General features: G+C 37.9%; 1 protein-coding gene and 1 long non-coding RNA gene across 5 annotated transcripts in view; one reads left to right on the forward strand and one right to left on the reverse strand.

The window, feature by feature from the left end:
* Nucleotides 1–1191: 1191 nt before the first annotated feature.
* Nucleotides 1192–7140, reverse strand: LOC113486099. Of its 2 annotated transcripts, XR_003399539.1 has the most exons (4): nt 5783–7140; nt 3495–3640; nt 2848–2982; nt 1192–1802 (listed from the first exon to the last, which is right to left on the reverse strand). It is a non-coding gene; the product is annotated as an uncharacterized LOC113486099 (long non-coding RNA). The 2 variants fall into 2 exon arrangements; XR_003399537.1 differs by having other exon boundaries at nt 3495–7140.
* Nucleotides 7141–12676: 5536 nt separating this feature from the next.
* The window catches only part of SCAF4 (SR-related CTD associated factor 4), a 38455-nt gene continuing 33627 nt past the window's right edge, over nt 12677–17504 (forward strand). For 2 of the 3 annotated variants that reach the window (XM_026841966.1, XM_026841976.1), the window contains exon 1: nt 12688–12900. The gene's annotated coding sequence lies outside the window, so the exon portion shown is untranslated. Of the gene's footprint in view, nt 12901–17504 lie in introns of all 3 variants that reach the window. The other variant, XM_026841987.1, reaches the window with a different exon arrangement.

Here is a 17504-nt window from a genome sequence, read left to right on the forward strand (position 1 = left end):
GTTCTTGAATCTGTGCCCCTCATGTGCTACAAGATCAAAGTGATCTTTTATCCTGTGAGTTATCATTTGCCCAAGATATTTACTGCTATTACACAAACACTATTTCAGCAAAGATAAATTATATTAGCCTCATTTGCCTCTTAGTGCGTACATAAGTGCCATCTTCTGGCCACAACAGGGACTGTAAGAGAAATGGTAAAATAAAAAAAAACACAACACAACAAAGTTTTAAATCTAAGGAGTAAAGCCGGTGAAGAATTACTTGTTCTTGAGATAGTAGTGGACGAAGAGAAAGGGCCTATAGATTTAATGTGAAGAAATTTAATCTGGAAGGTGAAAGCTTCTTCCTAAAGTTCAGAGCTGTCACATTTGCAAACATCGTTCTAATGTTTGTTGAGTGGGGAAGGCCAGACACAAAGCTCTGCTTTTAGGTGTATTTTAATCAGATAATGTCATTCACTTCAGTTGGAAGCAGCTGCAGCCAGCAGCTCAAAGTCCTTCTTATCCTGTGTTCCCAAGATCAACATGCTAAAACCTGAAAGGCTAAATAGATGCCACAAATGAGGATTGTGCCATTGGTACTTCTCTGTAGTACCAAGGAAAAGTGTTCAAATCCCTCTTAGTACATTTTAGTAGTTTCAAAGAACCTGACATTTTTCATCCCTGTACTGTGGTGTTGGGCTGAAGCAGCAACACAGAATGCTACTGAAAATACGCACCTGAATCAAACGAATCTCGGCAATCTGTCCACACATCACCCATGATGACTGAGATGCCTACCTATTGCCACATCTTAAAATCTTAGGCCTAAGAATTGTTGCCTCTTGCATACGATTTCTTCCTCCTCCCACAAGTATAATCTGACTAGAAATGTTTAAGCAATTTTTGGTTTTGCTGGTAAAAGTCCGTTACATATTCCCTCTTAGTCTTAAACACTTCATGGTTACATCCCCTAGTAAATCAAGTATCACTGATAGTACCCAGAATTTTATTATACCCCATGACACCTAGCTGCCTTAAAATCCCATCTTCTGAAGTAGTGACTACACAATGACTACATGAACACCTTGATGTTAAAAAAAGAAGTCTCTCAGTGTGAGGAAGAAACACCAAAAAAGCCAACTTCCAAAAGCTAGAAAGCAAATAATTACATGACACATCAACTGTTCTTGGTGATTTTTAAGTCTCACTCATTACAGCAGAGGAAAAAAGGACTGAACATATTTTTTGAATGCCTGACAGAGACAATATAAAATAAGGCACTTGAACATAGGTTTACAGAATGGGTTACTGTATATACAGATTATACAAAATACTGCAAACAGATTATACAGATATAGAAATCACTTTAAACTCCTTTTGCCCTGGATAATATGGGGAGGGAAGGAGAGGCTAGAAGGAACAACAGAGAACTACTGTTTCAGTGCAAGATGTTTGGCACAAACTCTTTTGAGACCAAAGTGAGCTTGATGGGTGTTGTGATAATCAAGGACAAAGCCCCCAGTGCTTCTGACCTACTGATGCCAGTAGGAGGTTAAGTACAGAGCAAAGGAACTGAGGCCTGCAATAACATATCACCAAAACCTGTGGATTTATCTCAGTGAAATTCAGAAGCACAGAATTTAAATGAGGACATCAGGATTTGATCCTATTTAAAAACGAATTTGCAAATATAGGTATCAGTGCTGGAAGAGGTGAATGTTCCCAGGCTTTACTCACAAGAAACACAGTAGGCTGAAAGCTCGTTTCATAAAGACAGCATTTTCTGCTTCTGTTGACTGTGTATTCTGATATTTCTTCTCCTAAATAAACAAGCAAACACAGAAATCAAGAAACAGAATTCCTATCCATTTGGACACGAACAGTTTTTTTCTCCTTCTCGCCTGATTCATGGAAGGGGTGGGAAAAACCCTTTGAAGTCAAATTTCATTGAATCCATAATTAAATACTTTGTTCTAAAATACCTAACAAGAAAAGATATAAAGAACTAGTACCACAAAGAGACAGTACCAGATCACAAAGTACCAGACAGTACCAAATCACAAAGTACCAGAAAGAGACAGAGGTTGTACAAGCAGTGAACAGTTTCACATTTCTAAAATTGTTATTGCTTTAGCTTACACATATGCCTAGAAATTGACTCAAACACAGAATGGCAGTTGCTTTAGAAATGCAGGCTTTTTTTCAAATAAATCATTCACTAAAAATGTGATTTGTGATTCCCAATTAAAAAACCCACTTGCTTACAGCTGTGCAGGTTCAATTAATTTTAATATTTCGATATGAACACATTTGTAACTGTTGTTTGTATAAACTTATAATGTGCTAGACAGACTATTAACTATCACATATAATATGTATTTCTGTATGTTTTCTTGCTCTGTGTCCTAAATTCCACATGTTCACATCATCTCTTAAACCACAGTTAAACACTGAATTTTTCAAAATACTTAATTAGTCTTTATTTAATGGCTGTTAGCTCTCAGCAGTCTCTATGCCTCCAATGGACAGCAGGAACAGCAGTACCACAGTATTGCAAGGGAGGAAGTAATTTCTGACATACTTTGATCTTCAGTCTTGCACCTACAGTAAAACCTTGTCTAGTCTCATAATCTTGCCAGCCTCCACATCAGACCAGAAAAGGGTGGTGAGATAACTATGGAGAAGCAAAGTGGGAAGGCTGTTCTCATGTGTCTACCAGCAAAAGCAAGTCTAGATTGCACAGAAAACCTAAACAGTGGTCTTCTAGCAAGTTAATATTCTATCCCATATAAGCTTGCAAGTGCAAAACACCCGTTCAATTGGATTTGCACAGAGATTTTACAAAGTGAGCTCCTTGCTCATTACCTTGCTGTATGATTTGGAATCTCTGTAAATCCTGGGGTGATATTCAAGATCCACTGGAGGAAGGGGATTAGTGGGCAGTCCCATTTCCATGCAGTTATCCAAGATATTTTGTTAAAGGCAGAGGCTTCCTCCTGTCTGCAAAATATTAAAATAAATTGTTACACTAAGCATCAGATATAGACAAGCCACGCCCTCAGTGGTTAGATATCCATCAACAGCAGTTTTAGATACTGTCTCATAAGCAGTAGAAAAAAGCCAAGAATTTTTATAACACTAAAGCCAAGTCTACAGTAGTAACATTATGGCAGAGCATAAAAATCTAAATGCTTACACAGACAAAAAACATAAATCGCCCCTGCTCCAACTTGTCTCAATAAGTAGTTCAAAAGTAAACCCCTAGCCAGAAAAAAGTATTTTACACCACACTCAAATCTTGGTATTGATTGAGAATACAAGAAAAAGTCCTAGAGCTAGAATATCTTAACCTGCAAGCATCAGATCCAGCTGTCTGCATCAGGTCACCCACAGAATCACCTTGCTTTACTTTGGTCACTTATATCACTCCAACAGTGCAAAGGAAGAGAGACAATCTCTAAGTGACCAGCTGTTAAACTTCAGTTTTTTCTAGGTTAGAACCTTAACTATACCTACATACTTATGGTGGAAGTTGGAAGCTAGCTCTGTCCAAAGCTTCTATACACTGATTTGTTCCACAAAGCAGGCTAGCAAAACACTCCCTGTCCTATGAAGTTTCCACTACAGGCTGCTTGTCAGCAAAACTTGAGTTTACAAACTGTAAAAGAACAGATCAGCATCCATAACCATCAGTTTAACTCTCAAGGACAGAATCACGCTGCCAGGCCTACAATTTTAATCCTACCAAAGTGAAGGAAAAAAAAACCATCTTTCCTCAAAGACCTATTGATTTCAGGGATCTGATTTTAGCATGGCTTGTATTTGATGCCAACATTTAGAGAACAGTAAGTAAATCCCCCCCCCCGCCCCGTGATGTGAGGCAGAGCTATGCCAATCACACTGTAAATACTTATATCATGATGAACATATAGAGTATTATTTTAATAAAGAATATAAAGCCATAGTAATATATTGAACATGGCAGGAAAACTAGTTTTGCTTTCTATAGAATACAGGGTTTCATGAAATTCTAGTAAAAAAAAAGTTGCCCCGTAAGTTAAATTTCACTAGTAAATAAGAGTAATCATGTGCAAGTGATAACTAATCCTTATTGAATGAGCCAGAGAAATACTGATAGGCAGACACAGATAATCAAAGAACAGGGAATATGACATTTTTATGGATGATTGGTGTCAATCATTTTCTTTGTCAATAATGATTCACAATGCTAATAGTTTAGGAGACTGAGCAAAATTTAGGATTCTTAACATCTTCAAAGATCAAGATTTAATGTTACTGCAAGAAAAAAAATGACAGACATCATTATGTCAAACTCTTTAAATGCTTAAGCTAACTGAAATTCAGTTAAACTTGAATTTCATTATGTATAAAATGACAAGGACTATACTGAATTCAAAAACATTTCGGATTTCAACAAGCTTGAATAAGACTTGCACATGTATTTCATCAGCTGGTACAAAGACAAAAAGAATCATTACATCAAGTAACATAATTTGTTCTCAACAGCAATTTTCATACATTGCTGTGCCCATTTATTGCCCATCTGTCAGAAACAAAAGCAAGCTGAACAAACTAAGCCCATGCACCAATACAAGTCAAAACTGTTAAATGTTAAGACATATGGAATAATATGGAACAGTATTTTAAAATACATATTACATGAAAAGCAAGAGCGATATTAAATGCTCCGAGTCACGCTGGATTGCACGGTCTTTTAGGCAAGGGCCATCTTTTATATTGTACAAATATATAACACAACACTGGGCACTGTACACCATGTATTTATACAATGCCTGTCATAAAAGCAAATTTAAATAATAAACCTGCTGCAAGCTCCAGTACCTACAAATGTAAAATTGACAAAAGTATAATGAAAAGAACATGCTTTAAATTAAGAAGTTATAAAGTTGTCTCCTCTCTCTAGAGGTAATCATAATATAATACAAGAAATGGCATATTTTCCTTAAAAATTACTGAACATACTAACTGATCTAGCAGATCAGCTTTGAATAGCTAAGCCATAGACTTGTACCCAAAACATGTCTAAGCCCAAACATGTCTAAAGTTGCAGTAATTAACCTACTTCACCCTTTTCCACTCCCAAATCCTAACATTCAGCCCCCGAGGAATCAGAATTTAATTCTCAATGAATGAACACAAGTTGCCAGGGATAATTCTAAGACCCTAAGGATTTGTCTGTGCTGCAGGTGGAACCAGGACCATATTATAGCACAGACATAACCACACCAGACTTGAGCTTGATAGACAAGTGGGCAGAGAGCATAGCACAGCAAGGTAGGCACTAACACAGCTAGCCCATGGAGCACCGAGGCACTGTAGCGACCAGCACGTGTATTAGACAATTCTGAAACATGCTGGGGTACAGCTACATTAGTTTTTTCCCCCTGGAGGTTACGTAAAATCCAATTATGCACAAAGTTTGATTACAAACATGCTACAAAAGCAGATTTAAAAAAATATATATAATAATACAATACCTAATAAATAACAATGAGGAAAGCTGAATTATTTAACACAGAGTTTTTAGGAGCCACCTCTGTTGTGACACCCTGTGAAACGCAAATATATAACAACAAAAAGTTTTAATAAGTAAAAGAACTCCCAAATTTAATGTGAATTTCCAGAACCACTGACAGCCTTTCCTGGCTTGGGAAGGTTTTGTTTTTCTGTACTCTGTATAAGCTACTAACAGTGCATTGAGAGAGTTGCATTTGTATTATCAAGTATATACAGAAGGATCATAATGTCAAGTACTAACCATTATAAAAACAGCTGTCACCATTTAATACCTAGGTTTCAAACCTGAAAATTAATTACCAGTGCAGGAAGTCCATTCTTAGTCATTCTCCCTCCCTAAGCCAAGAGCCCTTAAAGAAATCAGTCTTACTTTTCAGAAAGCTTTTTAGCTGATGCAAGAACTGGACAGAGATAATTTACATTTTTTTCAACCTCTCAGTGCATACTCCAGTTCTACCTTTGTTGTTCCTATTTTTCAGGTGGCAGAACAAGCTACCTTTTGTGAGTTTTTGAACAGTGACATGAACAAGAACAGTACTAAAAGCTACATATTAAGTAATTTGCCATGTTAAACATGGCAAAAATCACAAAAAGCAAAGATACAAAGACTAGATGGGCAATATTATCTCTCCCCCCCCCCCTAGTTTGGCAGTTTTCTTTAAAGAACTATGTAAACAAGAATTATTTTTTTTCTGATAAAAAAAATCAACCTATAGAAATTCACAACATCTGGAGGAACTTTCCATTTGCTACTAGAACCTATTTATTATAAAACTTCCTCTAATTATCAGCCATACAACTGTACACAAACTTCTCCTTATGTGTTCCATAATCTGAGTAGAACAAGAGTTCTTGTTACTCTGTCATATTTCTTTGAAGTTCAAAATATTTGCTTTTAAAGGATACTAATTCCTGGACAACCATTTATTGATGACAGAAGAGATTTCCTCAGAGAATCTGCATTTGATTAACAACTCAAACACCAGGCACAGTTTAATAGCAGAACACAGAGGAAAGTCAAATACACTTTATGTGAGATTTCTGCAACATTTTAAGTTTCCTCTTTCCAATTTATTCCCTTGCTAGTGCACTGGAGTTAAAAAAAATGAAATTGCAAGTTAAACGCTAACATTTTAGACATACCGTATCATACAACACTCTGTAAACCTGAAATAGCTATGATTCGACACCGATACCCAGACATTACTATAGTACCTGACAGTTTACTTAACTAATGTCCTTTTAATAATGCCTGTAGCCAGCCAATGCCCTCAAAACTACACAGCATTACGTGCAGTTCTCTCTCACACGTCAGCTCCCATGGTCAGCATGCATGTAGAGTCATCGATTAACTATCTTCTTTACCGGTGTATAACACTTGGCTGAGAACAGCCTTTCAGTTTTCCGGTTTATATTTAAGCAAACAGCACAGTTACTTCCACCGGGACAGTACTGATCACACGAGGTATCACACTCCAGGTGCTGCTCCTTTATTCAGAGTGGGTGTTAGTACGTGCTCTGTGCCACCTGCGATATACTATTACGGGAGACGTAAATTTCTAAGTATGAACACAGAGGCGAGCACAGCTTTCACCCCAGCCTCCCTCATCGCCTCAGCCCAGACACGCACCCTACCCCGCACCGCCTCAGGGAGCCGAGCCGGGCCACCCCAAGCTACAGCCTCCTCTGAGGGAACAAGCCACGGAACGGCCCAGTTCTATCCAGACGCCCAGCCAGCCTCCGGGAGAAGAGGCAGGCGCAGCCCCAGGCCGCCGGCTGGCTGCCTGCTTTATCCCCGCCATTTCCCCTCCCCGGGGGCGGGGCCGGCGCTGACATGGCGGGGCCCGAGGAGTAACCCGGCCCCGGGTCACGTGGTGCCCTCGCCGCGCGCGCGCTCCCTCCCTCCTTCCCTCCCTCTCCTCCCCCCGCCCCCCCCGGCTGGAAAGCGGAAGGCGTTCGGTGTCCTTTCATGCTGCATTGAAGGTTCTTGTTGTCTTCTGATTTTTTTTTTTTTTCATTTGGCTTCCTTAGCCAGTCGAAATTGGAAACAAAATGGGCCGTGATTTGTTTTTTTGCAACATATATAACAAAATGGCATCTACTTTATAAAGTTTTTGACACATGACTTAAAATGATTCTTAGATTAAATGACACTCCTGCCTCGGTTTGACTTTTCCAGATCCTGTATGGACTATAGAATATGCATATTCTCGTTGCAGATAATCAGTTAAAGCAAAGCCAGAACTTATTCCAGAACGTTTAATATGTTTTGAAGGTTAGGTTGCTGTGCATGTTTGCTGGACAGAAACAGGAAAAATGGCAGATTACTCTCATGTGATGAAGTCATGCTGTGTAAAGTTCACTCTCTGCAACTGCTTGTCATACACACACACACAACTGCAAATCTACTCATCTTTAACAAAATCATAGCAGTACGAAGTGAAAAGTAGGTAGCATACACCTCCTGTTAACAATTTTATTTTTATTTATTTGCCAGTGTTACGGGTGTACCGTGCTGTTTTGAACTAGTGGTACGGAAGGGTACAAAGCAACCTTTCCAGATACATTAAAATAGAATGACACACATGTGGCATTTTCAATTTTAGTGTAAACAGAAAACAGAATTATTCTTACCTGCCTAAATATAAACAGAAACAGATGATTGCTTTTGCTTCATTCATTTCAACGTGTTGCTACCTGATAAAACTTAATTGTGCAGACAGTGCTTATTGTTTCTCAAGCAGTAAAAAACACTTTAATTGGCTGATTTGGTGGTGGAAGTATGTGTGACTTCAGAGTGAAAGCAGTGTTTCTTGGTATTCTGTGTCTAATCACTGTTTTAGAAATGGGCACGTTTTATTTCATACATCTCAGATGTAGTACAAGTGTGATGCTTTTGTTTTTCACAATCAGAAATATGGAGTGAAATTCCGATGGCTGTCTGCTGAAAGGTAGTAAAACACTGGATTTCATTTGAACATCAGTTATGGGGAGGAAAACTATATTTGCCGAATTCCCTGTTCTGCAATCGTGTGTGTATTACTAGTTCAATAGGACTACTTCTGCATAAAGCTAGCATGTTAATAAATTCAGGGTTTGTGTCCTGTTCTCAGAAGGTATGTTTATGATATTAGCTAAGAACATAAAGTCCAGTTCTTAAACTGTTCTCTTAACTTTCCAGCATGTGTTGCTTGAAGCACTATGTGCAAAACAATACATACTAAAATAAAGTGTGAAACATCTCGAACTTTTTTGAGGGGGGTAAGATTTACAGTCAGATATTGTTCCATTTCTGGGCTTTCTCAGTGAAAGCCGAGAAAGTGAAAGAGCTGTTTTACAAAAGGTCTCAACGTCATTCACAGAATGGTGGGAATAGTGCAGGCCAGCGAGTATGTGAGAACTCATTTTGTGTTATAATGCATGGATGTTGTGAGGACTACAGAGGTACCAGTCTCTGTTCACTGAATAGTTAATTATTTTATTGAGAGTGGAATAGCTTCAACAGCGATCGGGGTATCTACAGGATACCCTGTAGGTCAAGGATTCCTGAACTTGCTGGCTGTACAATACCATTGTAGATAGAGAACAGCACTTTTATAGTGGTAACTTTAATTGCCGCAGCCCTGAGTTTTGTGCTGGACTTTCCATGTATGTTAGAGGTGATGCGCTTCCGGCTTTACTGTCCCTTCTGCAGAGGTGACAGATGCCAGCTCCTTGCGAGTCTACATGAAGGAAGAGATGCCACTTATTGCTTCAGGTGATAAGATTGTTTGGGATTTTTGTGGTGTTTTGGCAATTACAGCAATTTCTTGAATGGTGGGAGGTCCAAGTTCAAATCAGGTCTGTAAATTAAGCATCCTCTAAGTTCTTAGGTTCATATCCTCTCTTCAGACAGAAGAGTTTAGGGAGCAAGAGAAAAGCACCAGCAACATTTTTATTTCTGTAATTCAAACTGTTTTGTTTTGCTGAAGCTGTTCACCCAGACCAGTAGAAACCATTAGTAGTTTTGGCTGGCTTAGGTTCCAATTCTTCTCGGAAGTTGAGTTTCTGCCCTTTGGGTTGTACGTTTCTGACAGTATGTATGATTATGTTGCAGTGAAGTAACAAGTTTCTGCTTGTCAGCTAATTGTGATAAGTACGTGATCGTAACTGCCCATCTGAACTGTGAGGTAAAACTTAAATATAGAGGTTTGAGCTAGCTCCTCACAGTTAGCAATTGTGGCAAGCTAGGAAAGAACATTTAGAATCAATTAGTTTGGCTCTGGCAATGGGTGGTAACTTACACGGGTTGCGTAATTTGATCGTGTTTGATTGTGTTGCCCATTCCCTTAGTCCTGTTCTTTGTACTTATATTTTGAATGCAAGTTTATCAGCAAATGTGCCTCTTAAAAATTCTCATTTTTCCACAGGAGCAAGCACATCTTTTGTATTGACCAAACACATTTGCCGCTTTATTTTTATCCTGCTGTACTCTGAGCAGATATTACCAACTGAATAGGTGGGATTTGACAGTTACATGTTTTTTAGTTCATACTGAATCCTGGAAGAATGAGTTGGAATTCATGTACTGTTAGGTGTGTATGTTGTGTTAAATGAATATTTTAGTTAATTAGTATAATAAAGTTAAATTACTTAGAGTGTAAGTAAATCACAAAAGATCACAAAAGATAACTTGATAATGTTGCAAAACTTTGTTATATTTTTGAAAAAAAACAAGTAATCATTTTTCTAAGACAAACAAAACCCAGACTACACATCTGCCATGGTTTATAAAGGTTTTAATCCTTGTCATGTTTTAATTTAGAGGATATGTGCTTCTTTTTCTTTAATCTGAAGAATTTGAGGGATAATTACTGATTATAAAAGTTAGAAATAGAGATTTCTTCACGGTCTTGCTACTGGAAGTAGAATAAAGTCAAGTCTTCTGTTTTGTAATCTGACATTTGTATTGAGTAATGCAATATATTCACCTAATTGTGTGTCTCAGGTTGGTAATCTGTACCACTGAAACAACTGATATCCCACTTCAGTGTCCCTAGATCACAAATGGGATAGATATTTTATGGCCTGTTTCTTTAAAGTTAGAGCTGCAACTTTCTTTACTGTTTATCCATGTTCAGTGAACTGGACAATTGTATTTTTGATCTAGTAGAGCTATCTTGTGCTAATGGTAAAGCTTCATTTTGCATGTTCTCTTACAATCTGTTACTCCCTGTTCTTCTCCTCCCCTCCCCAGGTCCTATAAATAGAGGTTAGCAGGATGTCCTTTATGGTGGTTCTTCAGCAGTTACTGGAACTCGTGAACCCCAGTTAGATTCCCTCTGTTGTATGGCAAAGCAGCAAGGGCACAACTACCAAAATCTGTGGTTGGAAGAAACATTTGGCACCTTGTCTCTTTGAGAAAACAGTGAAAGCTTCTACCTGTTGTAGCTGCCTAAAATGATTCCCATATTCCAGCAGGTGCAATGGGCTGTATTTTTAAGTCGGTGCTGCCTCCCACGTGTCCTGGGAGAGTGCTTAACCAGCAGTTCAAATGCTATTTAGATGGGGTAGAAGGAGAGAAGGATAGGGGAGTTCTACTAGAGTTTTAGTGTGAATTCAGTCCCTTTTTTGGACTGAGACCCATACTGAAATTATTGCAAAAGTAGTGTGAAGCTCTTTTGGACTGGAAGTTGCTTTCTTGCTTTTATGACTGTATCATGGTAATTGAAGGGTCATCATCACTGCCATCCTGAAAGAGCTGTGTATTCTGTTGCTTCTGGACTGAACTGTTTCCACAATATTAAAAGCTGTGGCATTCTTGTAGAGATTCTTGGTAAGAGAAGAAATGAGATGAAGAGTTTTTCAGGGGACATGTTGGACTTACAAGCACAGCGCTGATTCTGAGAGGCAGATGAGTGTCAAAAATATTTGTGTAGAAAACAAAATTCTATTCTGTGTACTTTTATGTCATTTTCATGTGAGTTTCAGTGATTCAGAATTTATGAATGGTCTCTTTAGTCCACAGAAATAGCTTAAGTAAAGTTGAAGTATTACTTAAAGATGAAGTACTATTTAGCTTCATTGCCTGGGGTTTATGTCTGCCAAAATTTAAATCTCACTTTATTTTCCAAAGAATGTAGCCTGACAACCATGAATTTTATGTCGATCTCTTACCTTTAGCAGCACCTAATACTTGGTATGCTTCACAGCTGATGGTCAAGAATTTAAAACTTACATTGATCCTCTGAGACATAGCTTAGTGACAGAAGTTTAGTAGACATCATTGTCTTCCTCGTTGTCTTAGTAGCTCAAGGAAGAATGGGGACCTGAAGAGGAAAGGAAGCAATGAGTTTTATAGGGGAAGTAAAATGTAACAGATTTTCTTAGGACTTAGGAATTTTTTAAAACATCTGACCCTTTGAAAATCTGATCATGCATTAATAGTAGCGGTGTTTTGTTAGCAAAATAGAATGGTATCTGTGCGTGTTACATCTTCCATCATCCTTTTTCTAGCTACAAATAGCTACAATTATACATCTATAAGTGACTTGTAGTTTGGCTGCATTGGGTGATTTCTAAATGCATAAATAAAATACATTCCAAAAAATAATGAATGAATGTACAGAGTGCTGACTGTCATGTGTGTATGGAGCCTGCTTAGAGAAATGTTCTTGAACACATAAGACTTGATGAAATCGTTGAAGGCATGTTAGACTGCTCTGTGAAAATTGGAGGTGGGAAGACTGAATGAGAGTATTGTAACAATGACCTGAGTGCTCAATAGCTGCTAATCACTAAACACTCTTTCTTTCAGTAAATCATGCTTCTATCTGTGCTTCTTCTCTTCTGTGGGTTTTATTTAGTAATTACATAAAGTGGAGCCGTACCTTTTTATTTGTAAATAAAGAGACCTTTTTATGTCAAAGACACTTCCATCAAGAGAGCAAACCTAGGGAATTCAATTCAAGTCTTAAAAGGTATTTTTACATTCCTACTATGTTATCTCATGCTTAAAACAGATAGATAGACTTAAGATCGTACATCAAGGTTGAGACACCCCAAAGGATATAAGCCTGATATTTTTCTCGTCTGTGTCAATGGGATAAGTCTGACTGGATGACACTGTCTTACTTCTTTCCTAATTGCTTTAGGTTTGGAAAGTGTATGAGCTGCCTTTTTTTTCTGACCACATGTCTTATGTTTTTCCCTTGGCATCCCTGTTCCTTCTCTACTGGCATGCACACATCACTGTCTGGTTTTGCTTTTCTTGTAATGAATTCGGTAATGAAGTGAAACTGATATTATTCCTACACTGCAACTTGCTCTTGTGCTGAAGATGTGCTGTGCTCAGACATGCTGTCTTTTTAGGATTCTAAGGTAAGGGTGTGGGTAAATTGGAAAGTAATGATTTTCCCTTTTGCTTCAAAAACCCATAGTTCTCAGGTTTCTGGGTAAAATAGACCCTGAAAGGGCATTAATTGTAGAATGGCAGAAACTAATAATTTTCTGCTTGAAGGACTGAAAGCTAAAGGACATCATCCTGTTCCTTTTCCCATTACCTACCCCTCCTAGTACACCTCACCCAGGGCTTATATACTGGAGCAGGTTCTACAGTTTGAGTTGGAAGGCCTTCTTAGTTCACTTCTGCCACATGTTTTTTATAGTACTTCTGTACTTTACATTGAATTTAAATTTAGGGGTGGTTACTAGCTTGCTCTTTAAATAGCAGGCGATATGGTTAGACTCTCTTTTGCTATCTGCTGTGGTTTAATGAGTAGTTTATCTTTGTTATCTAATTGTATTTATTAGCCTGAAAATGACCAGGTGATTTTTCTGCCTTTGAGGTTCTTGTCTTTATATGTATTTTATCCTGTACTTCCATACTGTTGTGAAAAGTACACAGAAATACAGAAAGAATATTTTTGTATTGTGGCTTGAGTTTAGTAGACTCTTTAATACCTACACTTTTTTGTAGTACATGAGTTGATACAGAGCAACAAAGAAGTTATTCTTTTTAAAAACATGGTGCTTTTAAAAAAACGTGCAGCTACAGTGCATAGACTAAAATACAGGAATAGAGTTTCCAAAAATGTTTGTAAATTCTTAAATTGAACTTGTATCCTAAACTAGAGTTCATGTAGAACAAAAGTGTGTTTTTTTTCATACTACTGTCAACAGGTAAGGCTATTGTAACTGAAATAGGAAAGTTTTTCTTATGACCGTTGCCTTAATGATTTTAATAACATTTTGTGGCTAAGCCTTTCTACTAATTTTTCTACATTAGTTTTTCCTTGTGTATGAAAAAATCCACCCAGACAACAGGAGACAGTTCTTCTTAAACTATTGAGATTATCAAAACTGAATAAAGATATGTCTTGAATAGTCCTTAGATTAATTAGTTCTTAGGTAAAAATAAAGTTTCACTTCATTTCTTTTCCCTTTCTGTCTCTTGCTCTGTGGTACCACCACATGCCAGTGAATGGGATACCCTGGGTGGTTTTCATTGCCAAATGAATGGATTTTGGGCAGAGGGCTGTAAAACCAGAGGGAGAGCTAAACTCCTGCTTTTTTCTTTAGCCAATGGTGTCATTGTATGGCGAATGAAGGTAGGGAACAACTAGGAGCTGTTTTGTTTTCTCCAAACATCCAGTTATGGTTGGTCAAAGCAGCAAGTAATTTCTAGCAGGTCAAGCTTTACAGGGCAAGAGCATTCCAGGGACAGGCTCCTGTTGTGAGGAAACACTCTCAAGCTGCAAATTATCATTGCCTTTGTTACATTCATCACATTTTTTTTTTTTTTTTAAATAGTGTAAGTTTTTCTCTCTAGGTTGTTTCCTGAGGTGATCATGGCGCCCTTTGAAGAATTAGATGTATTATTGGAAGGATGGTCCTGTGAAAATAGGGGTTTTTTCATATATTGGTTTGGGAAATGTGTATGAAAGAAGATCCAGGTCTAATTGAACATAAGCAAATGCAAAGTACGTGGATGTCTTACTGAGCAGTTGCCCCTTCTAACAGTGAAAATCCATGAGAAGCTAGTAAAGTTGTTAAAATTTAGATTTACATGTCTTTAAAACAGGGTTTTGACAAATATAACTATCATACTGAAAAATCAATTAAAAAATTAGCCTTAAAATAGTTATGTGGTATTCTAAAATCTTAAAAAAATTTAAAAATGCAACAAAGTTTTGATGTGCTATTCCAAGAGATAGTGATGGATGTGTTTTTGAAGAGGGCAAAATACATATATATGCGCACACACACACACACACACATATATATGTGCATATACATATATGTGTATATATATATATATGTATGTATGCATATATATTTTTATATAAAAATATTTTAATCTCAGTATGATGCATGTTTCAGCTGTAGTTTATCCTGAGCTGGAAATAGCTGTGTGTACTGACCTCATTGCTTTTACTATGTTTTTGTTGCTGTTGCCCACAGTGCTGTCTGGAACAGCAAAGGAGCAGTTTACAGTGATCTGCTCAATCCTGTTCTTCTAAAGCACTTGTTTATTCCTGCCTTATTAGCCTAAGTTTCAGCCTCTTGTGTTCTTGAACTAATGCCTTCTCCAAGCTACCATATTCTTTATTGCATCCTCCCTGGCTACTTCAGTGCATCTAGCTGATTTCACTTTTTCCTGCCCTCTGGCAGTTTCTTTCTCCTTGGATTTCTTTTTTTTCCCCCTTGTTGCAGCATCATTCTTGGGATACCTTTTAAGACACTTCATTTTATTTTTTGCTGCCACTTGTTTATTGTCATCTTCTGTCCTGCTATGAGCTCTCCCAGTTTCCTGGTTCTCTCCAGTTGTGTTTCTGAAAAAAAGAACACTGAAGTGCTGCTTTCACACTGGCTTCTTTGTTCTTGTTATATGGGACTGGCTCCTTTTTCTGGAAGACCAGTTGCTTCTTAGTGTGTAAAGGAAAGGATACAGAGTGCCTATCTTAACGTTGGCTCTTTTTTTCCTCCTTCATGTAATTTTTCAAGCCTTCTGGTGGTTTGTTTGTGGGTGCTGGTTTTTGGAAATTACTTCTTTTGTGTCTTTCATTAACCTCTTAAACCAGATTTTCCCGAGTTTTAACAATAGCACCAACATTGTTCATCAAGAGCCTTTGCATTTATTCTGAAGAAATATATTTTGAAATTAAAATTAAGATTTTTTTAAAAAAGCAAGGCCACTCACAGACACACCCCTCCTTCTGTCTTTTATCTGACAGTTTTTATTTGTACTGTGATTTCTCAGCAATCAGGGATGTTAGCTGAAGTACATCTTCAAGTGTGAATGGCTTTGAAAATCAAACATTCTGGCACTAGATCTTGCGTTTTATGGAGACTAGTAATGAAAAGTCATGGTCTTGACTTCATGTTGGTGTTGGGAAAAGGTACCTGGCTATCACTGTCTTGAAGGACAATGTTTCTTCTTTTGTATTTCCTGGATTAGAAATTGAATTAAGAAAGTAATTACCTTCTTGCCTGCTCTTTGTATTTTATTGGTGTAAGGCATTTATTTTGTACTGCTGAAAGTCTTGTGTCACTTTACTTGCCTTGAAATATTTGGCCAAATTTTTTTACCTTCTGCATTGTTTTTTCCCTTAACTGAGACGGTGGATAAATCTGGGTAAGTTGGTCACTTCACAAGTAGCTTGGAACTTGAAATGAATAGAAAAATAAAGAGATAAATTTCTTAATGACATCTTACTTTTTGTTACACTGTCAAGTGAAGATACTTTTATTCTCTTATTTTGCTTTGTGGCAAATAATTGATTACCTCTTTGGCTAGTATTCAAGGGCTTTATTTTTTCTTTATTGTGTAGAGCAAAATCAAATTATGTAATGCAAAACCATTTTTTTCTGTGATTTGTGAGGAATATTTCAACATAAAAATAATGACAATATAATCATTCTACCTTTAGTAAGCCACAGCTGAAATAGGAAGTTAAGTTTATGGGAAGAATAGAAAATAGTATTTAATCTAACCATGAGCTGTGATATAGAAGGAGGAGTTAAGAAGTAGTGCTGGGATGTCCTGGAATTAAAAAGTAGCACTGGGATGTCCTAGCTTCTCCTTCTGCTTTGAAGATGGGGAGAAAGATTGGAGAGAACGGTCCTGATGAGCCTATGTGGATTATGCTTCGAGGTCTGATGACTAGTAGAACGGAAGTATGCACAGTGCACTATAAAAACATAGTGTAGCATATGATGTAGGTTTTACAAATGGTTATTTTAAATTATGAAATTACAACAGCAGCTTATGGAGCATATAGAATTCAGTGTAGATCCAGAGTAGGCAGAGTGGTCTGGAGAATGGTGAAATGTGCATTGGATTTTTGTGTCTTCTGGTGTGTGTGCATGTATGCTTGTGAAGGCCTGACTGTAGGACTGCTATTTAAAAACAAACCTCCCCAAATCCCTTATTTCCCTATTCTCTTAAAAAGCTCTACAGGAAGCAGAGCATGATAAGAATGTCATGCCTCTTCAGGTGGTGCTAGGGTCCTGCGGAAGATGTATCCCTCTTCCCTCAGCTTTCTGTGTTCAGCCCTTCATGGATGTTTCATCAGCTTGTGACAGTTCTGTGTGCAAGTTTTAGTTTCTCTCAGTTTCTGAAATGTGAAGCTAATGCTTGTTTCCAGAGTTAAGGTCAATACTGGAAGACTGAGAGGTGCCTTTTCTGAACGCCTTGGGTCAAGACGTTTTGAAAGTGTGTTTTAATAAATTTCTTCACACATGGTAATGTCACGGTGATGCTATTTGTGAAAATGAAGTTTGGGGTTCTTTTGCTTAAAGTCATACTTCCAGATTTGAAGAGCTGAACATCCTACCTGTATCCTACATGTTTTGAATATAGAATATGCTTTCTGTGAATTCAGATTTAACACACTCTCCGCCCCCCCCCCCCCCCCCCCCCCCCCCCCCCCCCCCCCCCCCCCCCCCCCCCCCCCCCCCCCCCCCCCCCCCCCCCCCCCCCC

The sequence above is a fragment of the Athene cunicularia genome (assembly GCF_003259725.1).
Source record: "Athene cunicularia isolate RWA chromosome 1 unlocalized genomic scaffold, athCun1 chr1_part1, whole genome shotgun sequence".
NCBI lineage: Eukaryota > Metazoa > Chordata > Aves > Strigiformes > Strigidae > Athene > Athene cunicularia.